This window comes from Papaver somniferum, chromosome 1 (genome assembly GCF_003573695.1).
Source record: "Papaver somniferum cultivar HN1 chromosome 1, ASM357369v1, whole genome shotgun sequence".
Classification (NCBI taxonomy): Eukaryota; Viridiplantae; Streptophyta; class Magnoliopsida; order Ranunculales; family Papaveraceae; genus Papaver; species Papaver somniferum.
Genome location: NC_039358.1, coordinates 38,848,101 through 38,856,576, shown reverse-complemented (window position 1 = coordinate 38,856,576; position 8,476 = coordinate 38,848,101).

Sequence of the window (8,476 nt, the reverse complement as noted above, 5' to 3'; positions counted from 1 at the left end):
TTCAAAATCCTCTATAAATACCACTCTAATTCTCTACTCAAACCACACCATATCCATATTCATTTAATCATTCCTCAATAATTTAATCATTCATCAATACTAAATCATCAAAAACAATACCATATCCATATCAATCAACAACATATCCATATCAAAATTCATTCATACACAACACCTTATTTGATCCAATCCACAAAATACCATAAAATCAATCAACAACGTCCTGAACTATCAAACAACATACAATGACGTATTGTAATCGACCCAACATCACAAATTTAATCATAATCAAACTCAAATAAAATTTAAACCCTAAATTTTTAATCACTCACCTTGGAGGATTTTGATGATGAACCACGAATTTAAAGAAGGTAAATGCTTCACCGGATTGTAATGAACAAACCCATTCAATTTGAGCTCCAAAATCGCACAACAAGGTCTTCAAGAATGGTCGACTAGCTCTGCTTCTGTATTCTTAAACCTATGAAATGCGTACTCAGTACTCGTTTTTTGGTCAAGTCAACGAGTTGACTTATACGGGTACTGAGTACGCGTTTGACACTATTCATACGGGTACTGAGTACGCGTCTCGTGTTGGGAAGGATGAGAGGACACCATAGCAAGATTGCCTTTCATGCGCCATCCCTTCCCTACATTTGAGGGATATGGAAGGGATAGCTAGCACCATAGCTAAAATTAGTTCATGATAGCTTCTCAGTTATACAAAACTGTGTTCAACTAGATTCCTTTGAAAAATTTTGTTCCTAAACACCAGTTTTATATAAAAACCTTAACTGTGTTAATAATCTCCTCCAACGTTTTGTATTGCCCATTGAAAAGCCTTTCGTTCCTCTCAATCCAAATAACCCACCATATTGCAAAAGAAATGATATCCCAAATGTAGTTCCTAATAGTTTGATCTGAGGTTTTTCTTCTCTTCCATTCTCAATGGTCAACTACGGATATGCTTACGCCATCACGATTTCCACAAGATCACTCAGCACTTCCTGACGATTTTTCTTAGATGATGAGAAAGCTAATCTCATTACGGAACCCACTGACACTACTGGCAAAATTTTTGTTCGGATCACTAAAGGATTTAGGCAGATTTTTGCTTTTAGTGCTCAAAGACCCATTGGGGAAGAAACCGGTTGTTTAGATTTTAAGCTCAAATAATTCACGATCTAACTAGTCCGAGTCTTCGCGAGGCAAACAATTTTTACAGTTTAAGTCTTGAAAAAGCTTCAAAGAAACACACCAATGGGTGAAATTTTGATTCGATCAATACATGTTTGGGTTGGCATTCAAAGAAAAAACACTTCATGAATCCGGATTTGAGCATACATGGAAAAACAATTAAAATGACAAAAAGAGAGCCAGATGCATCCTAATTTACAGTCCAAGAAGAGAAGAAACCTTGAAATCTTGGATGAAAAGCCTTAAATCAAGAGAAGATGATAACTTTTATCTTACGCTCCATGATATTATTCATTTGGTTCAAAAAATTATACTATGGTGGTACTCTTTCGTCAATTACAAAATGGCTTTCATAGTAACAAAGCATGTGTGAATTCGGATTTTTCCCTAAAACATTCTCTTTTTTTATTCTTTTCTAAAACAATCTTCGTGTTTAATGTTATTCTAGTTTAGCACATCACATTAATTTTGAAAAGAAAAATTTAAAAGAAAAGAAACTAGTGCGCCTTAAATACTAATTATTAGCTAGCACAGTAGTAACAATGCCATAGATTACATCCACAATATCGTACGAGCATAAATGAAATGATGCATACTACCAACATACGAGAGATATAAATTTAGTTTCCACCAACGCCTCTCCTCTCGCTTTTCTTGCGTCTGTCTTGTACATTGGTTTACAGATGAGAGAAAAAACAAAGAAGGCAAATATAATAAACGCGATGGTGCTTTATATAGAAGAGGCCCGAGGACCATGAAAAAATGTGGAAACTCATCGGCAAAATAGCATGACAATGTGTAAAATTGCTGGAAAATTGTAATTCACGTGACAATTTTCGTGTGGATAGAAAATCCTTTCTATATTAATTTGTAAATGGGTTGTATACATATGGTTTGGACCTTATAGTGTTTGGTCCAGTTAGTAAGAGGTAGTTACTTTAAAACTAAGATAAATCTAATATACCTGTTCACAGACACAACCCTTCTAGAATTCAAATTGAGATTTGAATTTAACAACCCTTCATGAAGCAATACGACGATTCAGCAAAGAGGTACCATTAACATCTATGTATACCCTGCACAATAAGAATTAGGTTAGAATAAAATAGAAACCTAATTATCATTCTATTGCATTCTAGAATTATCAATTAAGTTTGTGTCAAAGAGAGAGTTCATCACTTTAAGTTTTGGTTCGCCGTTTCTCGAAGTTTGGAGTACTACTACATCGAGAAGTAAATCGTTGTATCCTGGGAAACAAACATCGATAATCCGTAAGCACTGGTGCGGGGTGAATCTTTCTTAATGCTAGAGGATATAATCCTTGCCTCGACTTTGGTTTGTCTAATTGGATTTGCATTATTCTTATTTGTTCTTATTCTTATTGCAGTATATACACAAGATTTTCAGCAGTCTTAAGACAAATATAGATTAGTATCGAAACAAAAGTTGCAGCATCGGTGATTAATCATGCTTTCCGATGGTGTTAAGATAAAACAGCATGTAATGTATACAATGGGTAAGGAAGGATGGAAGTATATGTCATGAATAACCAAACTATCCATCAAGTGCAGGTATGTTCCGTAAACACCAATAAACAAGCGGAAGTAACCAAAAACAGATTTCTTAAGAAATCGAACAAGAAACCTGAATTGTCCTTGAGATTGTTGGAAAGAGGATTACCTCGCCTCGATGAACCAATCCGATAAGTATTCTTATTTTGTTCTTTGCTAGTATTTTGTTAGTCGCATAAACATGATTTCCGAGAAATCGAAACTGCGTATTTTTCCAACAATCTTAAGAAATTTAATCTTTGTAATCTTCATATTGGTGATTAATCATCGTTACTGATTTGGTAATATTGGGAAATTAATTTCTTTGTTGGAAATATAATCTTTCCATTATAAAGAAATTATTCACCCAACAACAGTTTGTCTAACAATGTTAAAATACTTCAAACTTCGAGAAACGGCAAACCAAAACTTAAAATGTTGAAGTATCTCTTTAACATAAACTTAATTGATGATTTTAGGATGCAGGATACACAATTATAAAATTTTTCTTAAGGTTAAAGGATATAATGCTTTCTTCGTCTTTGGTTTGATGTAATTGTGTTTGCATCATTCTTTCTTTCTCTGTTTTCTATAAAATATTTACACAAGATTGCCAACAAAAATTAACATGTATTGAAATGAGTAAACAATGAAATTCCATACAAATTGACTCGTGATAAATGAACAAAGTTTCTCCTTATGAAATGCGAAAATGAGATTCACTAATAATTGTCTATGCTTATACTACTAAATCATGCATAACCGCGTAACCAAAAAAGTTATAGCCAAAATGTTTTTTTTCTTGACATACCACTTCCGTCAAATGGGGATAATTAGAACTAAAAATGGACACGGAAGAAGATTTACTTTTGAGGGAAGCTAAAGAAAATGTATGTTATACGATCCAAAGATTTACTTTTGAGGGAAGCTAAAGAAAATGTATGTTATATGATCCACAATTTTAGCATCAGTTATGACCTCAAAGAAAATTAGTATGATCTTTGGCATGTTCGGTTTCACATTATTTTTACATGTTGACATATTTATTTTGTGGTTCCCAAACAAAAACTAGATGCATCAGTGATGGAGCCATAGAAGGATAAGTCCTAACGGTGAAACTGAAGTGGTCCACAGAACAGCAGCTAGCAATATGGTAGCAAATTAACAGAAGATCTTTTCAGTTTTTATCTTGTTTCAACATCCTTATAGAACTTCACAGGTTCAATGCCTACTGTCCTCTAAATGCTCCACGAGCCTTTCCACAAGCCATTGCATGAATAGGGATGTTGATTACCTCTCTTAATGATTTAGTATTAATTGAGTTTAATATAATTTTATTTAATCTAATGTACTTTTATGATTGCAAATACCTAAGCTTTTCTGGTTGCGACTCAACGACCGTTAATAATAAAGCCGTTATCTCGTCTCACATTGAGACGATCAGCTTTGGTTGAGCCGACAACGGATAGTCTCATAGAGTGGCTCTTATTTCACTAGCTATAAATTCAAACGCTTTCAGCTCCAAAACCACACCTTCTCTATCTTAATCTTTCCTTTTCAAACTTCTTTCCTTCTCAAACTTCTGTAACAAAAATATCAAAAAATATCTGTTAGAGTTCGTTGTCCTGTATTTTGTCAAAAATAGGATGTAGCTGTCTGTAAAGCCCATGTTTTTCATATCATAGAAAATATTAAGTGTGATCAAGCCATGTCGCACACATCTATGGCAGAACATTTTCACATTGTTCTTTTTAGAAACGGGAAACCCGAAAACCGAAATCCTCATCAATTTTATGCTTGTTTTCAATCAATTGATCATGCAGTGAAGCGATTCGTTGCTAAGGTAAGAGAAACTGATCAGGAAAAAATTTAATGGTGTAACTGATGCTGAGGTGATCCAAATGGATCCATATGAATGGCAAGAAGCTCACGGCAAAACTTTTCTTTATGAAGCTTGTTTCAACATCCTTAAAAATGGTCCATCTCAATGATCACATTTGTAATGCACCTGAAAGGATCCCCTCTCTTTATTATGGAAGAAGATGTTACTCTTATTCGATGTTGGCTACACATTGTAACAAGAAATGTGTCCAGTGACTATTTCTGGGAAAAGGTGTGCCAAAGGTGTGTAGTGTTGCAAAATGAACATTTAAGAAACATCAAGAGCTTTAAACTAAGATTTTCATTCATCAATAAGGAGGTCATACATTATACAAAAGTTTTGTGGATGGTTCACCGTGATAATTCTGGTTTTTCCAACGAAGAACTGGTGAGTGTCTTAATACTTTCATCCTCATTGAGCAACTGCATCATAGTTTAATCAATCATATTAACTAGCTTGTTGTTTATCAGTTTGTTGAAAAAAATGGAAGAGAGTTTAAGCGTTCTAAATACTATGAAGTCTATATGGATTTGATTTAGTTGGATGTTATTGTTGTCGTTATGAAATCAAGTTACTTTATATGCAAGTCTAAACATAATAAGTATCGGTTAATATAAAGTAAATGTTTAATTTAAGGTATAAATATTTTAATTAATTAATATTACCGTTGCTTCTTTTACATGATATAAACTTAGAGATAATAAGAACTTAAATATTGACAACAATAAAAATCTAGTACAATCTTTGGCCTCCGATTTTCTCCATTTGACGTATCTTCTATTCAACGCGCTCGTGAACTGTTTCTCCTTTATTTTTGAAGCTCCGGTTGTTAACTTTCGAAATTTGAGTTTTTCTTTGCCTTTTAGCAAGACATTTTCATGGATTAACTTCTAAAACTTGCATAACTCTATTCTTTTTACAATTTTTATTTTTTTATAAAATTACCACATATTTTATTTAAAATAGCCTCAAGTTTGGCTTCACAGAAAAGAGAAATAGCCTTATGAAACATTTCAAGAAAAAAATTTATAGTGGAAAAAATTCAAGAAAAAATTGAATTTTAGTGTGAGTCGATGTTTGAATGAATTGATTATTTATAGGGGAAGAAACTAGCCGTTATAAATCCGACCGCCGTCATATCAAAATGGGACAATCGTCTCACATTGAGACGAGACTAATTTCATCTAGAGCCGAGACTCGTCCCATATCGACGCTCTCATCTTAACCTATCTCCCGAAACGTTTCCCCCACTCCCCAAAAGTCAGTTTGTCTATCCACCTGGAAAAACAAACCAATGGACCTAACGGTGCGCGTTGGAATTTCCCCTACAAGTTTAGTTCGATAGTTTAATTTTTCATGCATATTCAGGAGTAGACAGATATGAATTTTTCCATCTATACCTTCATAAAAGAATCTTATAAATTTCAATCAAAATGCAAAGTGATGTCGATACCGTTGTTGAAAAATATAAGAACCATGTAGAATCATAGGAATATGATAAAATCTCTAAATATTCGGTAAACAAATTTGTTAATCATTAATTGTGCATTAACGTTATATATATTAATTTACAATTTTTACATCCCCTGTTCGACCCAAGGTAGCTTCAATCATCTACCACCATTTACCTATCCTATTTCATCCCAGTGATGGGTTGTAAAAGCGAGTTGATGCCAACGACATATAGGGTCTTTCCCTTGGAGAGGCTGCAAACAAGAATATTTTGTGGGACCTAAATATAGAAAAATGCATAGCTAGACTCGCCAATTGGAAGAGATCAAGTCTTACGAAAGAGGACAAACTAACTTTAGTTAAAAGTGTGTTTTTTGGCGTGCTTATATACGCATTTTCTCTTTTCTTGCAGCTCCTATGAAAGTGATCGAAGCTCCGGAGAAAGTGATTCGAGACTTTCTTTAGGATCCTAGTGATCCTAAGAAGGGTTATCATCTCGTTGCTTTCGATAAAGTGTGCGCCCCCCTCAAGCATGGTGGTTTAGGGGTTAAATCTCTTAAAAGTATGAACAAGGATCTATTTTCGAAGTGGTTTTGGCACGTCAATAATCACGAGAAAGGTTGTGGCTTCAAAGTATTGATTGATTGAAAAACTTAGATAGAAAGCCCAAAGCTCCAAAAGGTGCTGCTGGTTGCAGAGTTTGGAAGGGTATTTACAAGCAGCTCAACGCTTTCAGAGAAAATTGCATTCTGCAAGTTGGTGATGGTACTTGAGTATTATTCTGGGAAGACCATTGGGCAGGTGTGGCTGCCTTCTCCACTTTATTCTCACAAGTGTGTGACATAACTTCCACTAAGAATTGGACAGCGCAAGAATTATGCTGCGAGCAAGGAGGGGCATGGAACTTGGGCGTGTACAGGAGGCTAACGCAATTAAAAATTGCTGAGGTACGTGCTTTAACTCGATTCATGAAGGATTTATTTTGGGGACAGGGTCAGACTCCATTAAATGGAGCATTAATGGTTCTGGTGTCTTCTCTCGGTTAAGCCGTGTTATGCCAATTTAGAAAGCGAACTGGCTTCTCCAAATATTCACTTGAGTATTTGGTCTAGGTCTTGGCGGTGAGTTTTTTCTTTGGCCAGTGTACCACCAAAAACATGCTACAGTGGACATCCTTTATAGGAAAGGCAAACTTATCGTGAATGGAAGTTTGCTTTGTTGTAAAGATAGTGGTACTGTGGAGCATCTTATATATGTTCGATTGCAGCTTTTCTTTTCAAATTTGGGAAAATTTAAGGGACGCAATTCGCTTCATTGACCCTTTGTCTAGTTGCATACATCTCATTATCATGGGGTGGAGATCTCGTTTGCTTCATCCAATTGGGAAGTGGCTTTGGCTTCTTATTCCTACCTCCATTAATTTGTTGGTCCATTTGGAAGTGTGGGAATAGAATCATTTTTGAAGATGGAAATGTAGATATTCGAGGGGTTATTGAACAAGTTAAAATCCAAGCCTACTTTTGCAAGAAAAATGCAGATGAATTAAAGGGAACTTATCTAGACGTTGTATTAGGACATTGGGACAGTTTCTTTTCAATTTAGTTTGTGTCTTTCTTTTTTTCCTTGGGGTTCCCTTTATTGACTATTGTCATGCAACTGAGTTTATAAGCTCTTTGAGCTCTTCTCAGTGGCGAATCCAGCACAAAAGTTCAATATGGCACAATCTCTTCTTCAAGATCATAATAACTAAAAGCATTATTTGAAACCGTAAATAAACTATCATCATAATAATTCCCACTTCATTAATCAGTAAAAATCGATACATAATTTAGCTAGTTGAAGAAGAAAAAAAATTCGAGTAAGAACCCTTACTTAAAAATATGTTAGCGCACTGCTCGGTCGAACTCGCAATCGTTGCTATCTCAAGCTTGTTTGTAAATGTTAGTGATCGAAACTATAAGCCTTGATTTCTAGTCTACTTATAGTGATGTCTCAGACTAAGATAGATTGTGTAGTTGAGCATTAGACTTCACGACTTTCATCAATTGAAGACGAAGAACTACTAAGGAAAGCTTGTGGAACTTCATCAACAAAAGGTATGTGGAGATTAAAACTCATCTATCACTTGGAAAGTCTATTTCTACTCTATCTCCTATATTGAGACAAAATTCGTATTACTATATAGTATTCAATTATGCACATTTGAGATTTCGACCTGAGTTTAACTCGCTTATACATTTCTCGAAATTGTGTTGGTAAGCTTTCGATTCAACCAAATTCATCTTATATTCTTGACGAAAGTCAAAAGATGATCATGTGAAAATTGCCGAGTAACATCTTATATGGTTTGTGTGATACAATCATTTGGTGTAGACTTGGAATGTTTCGTTATGAT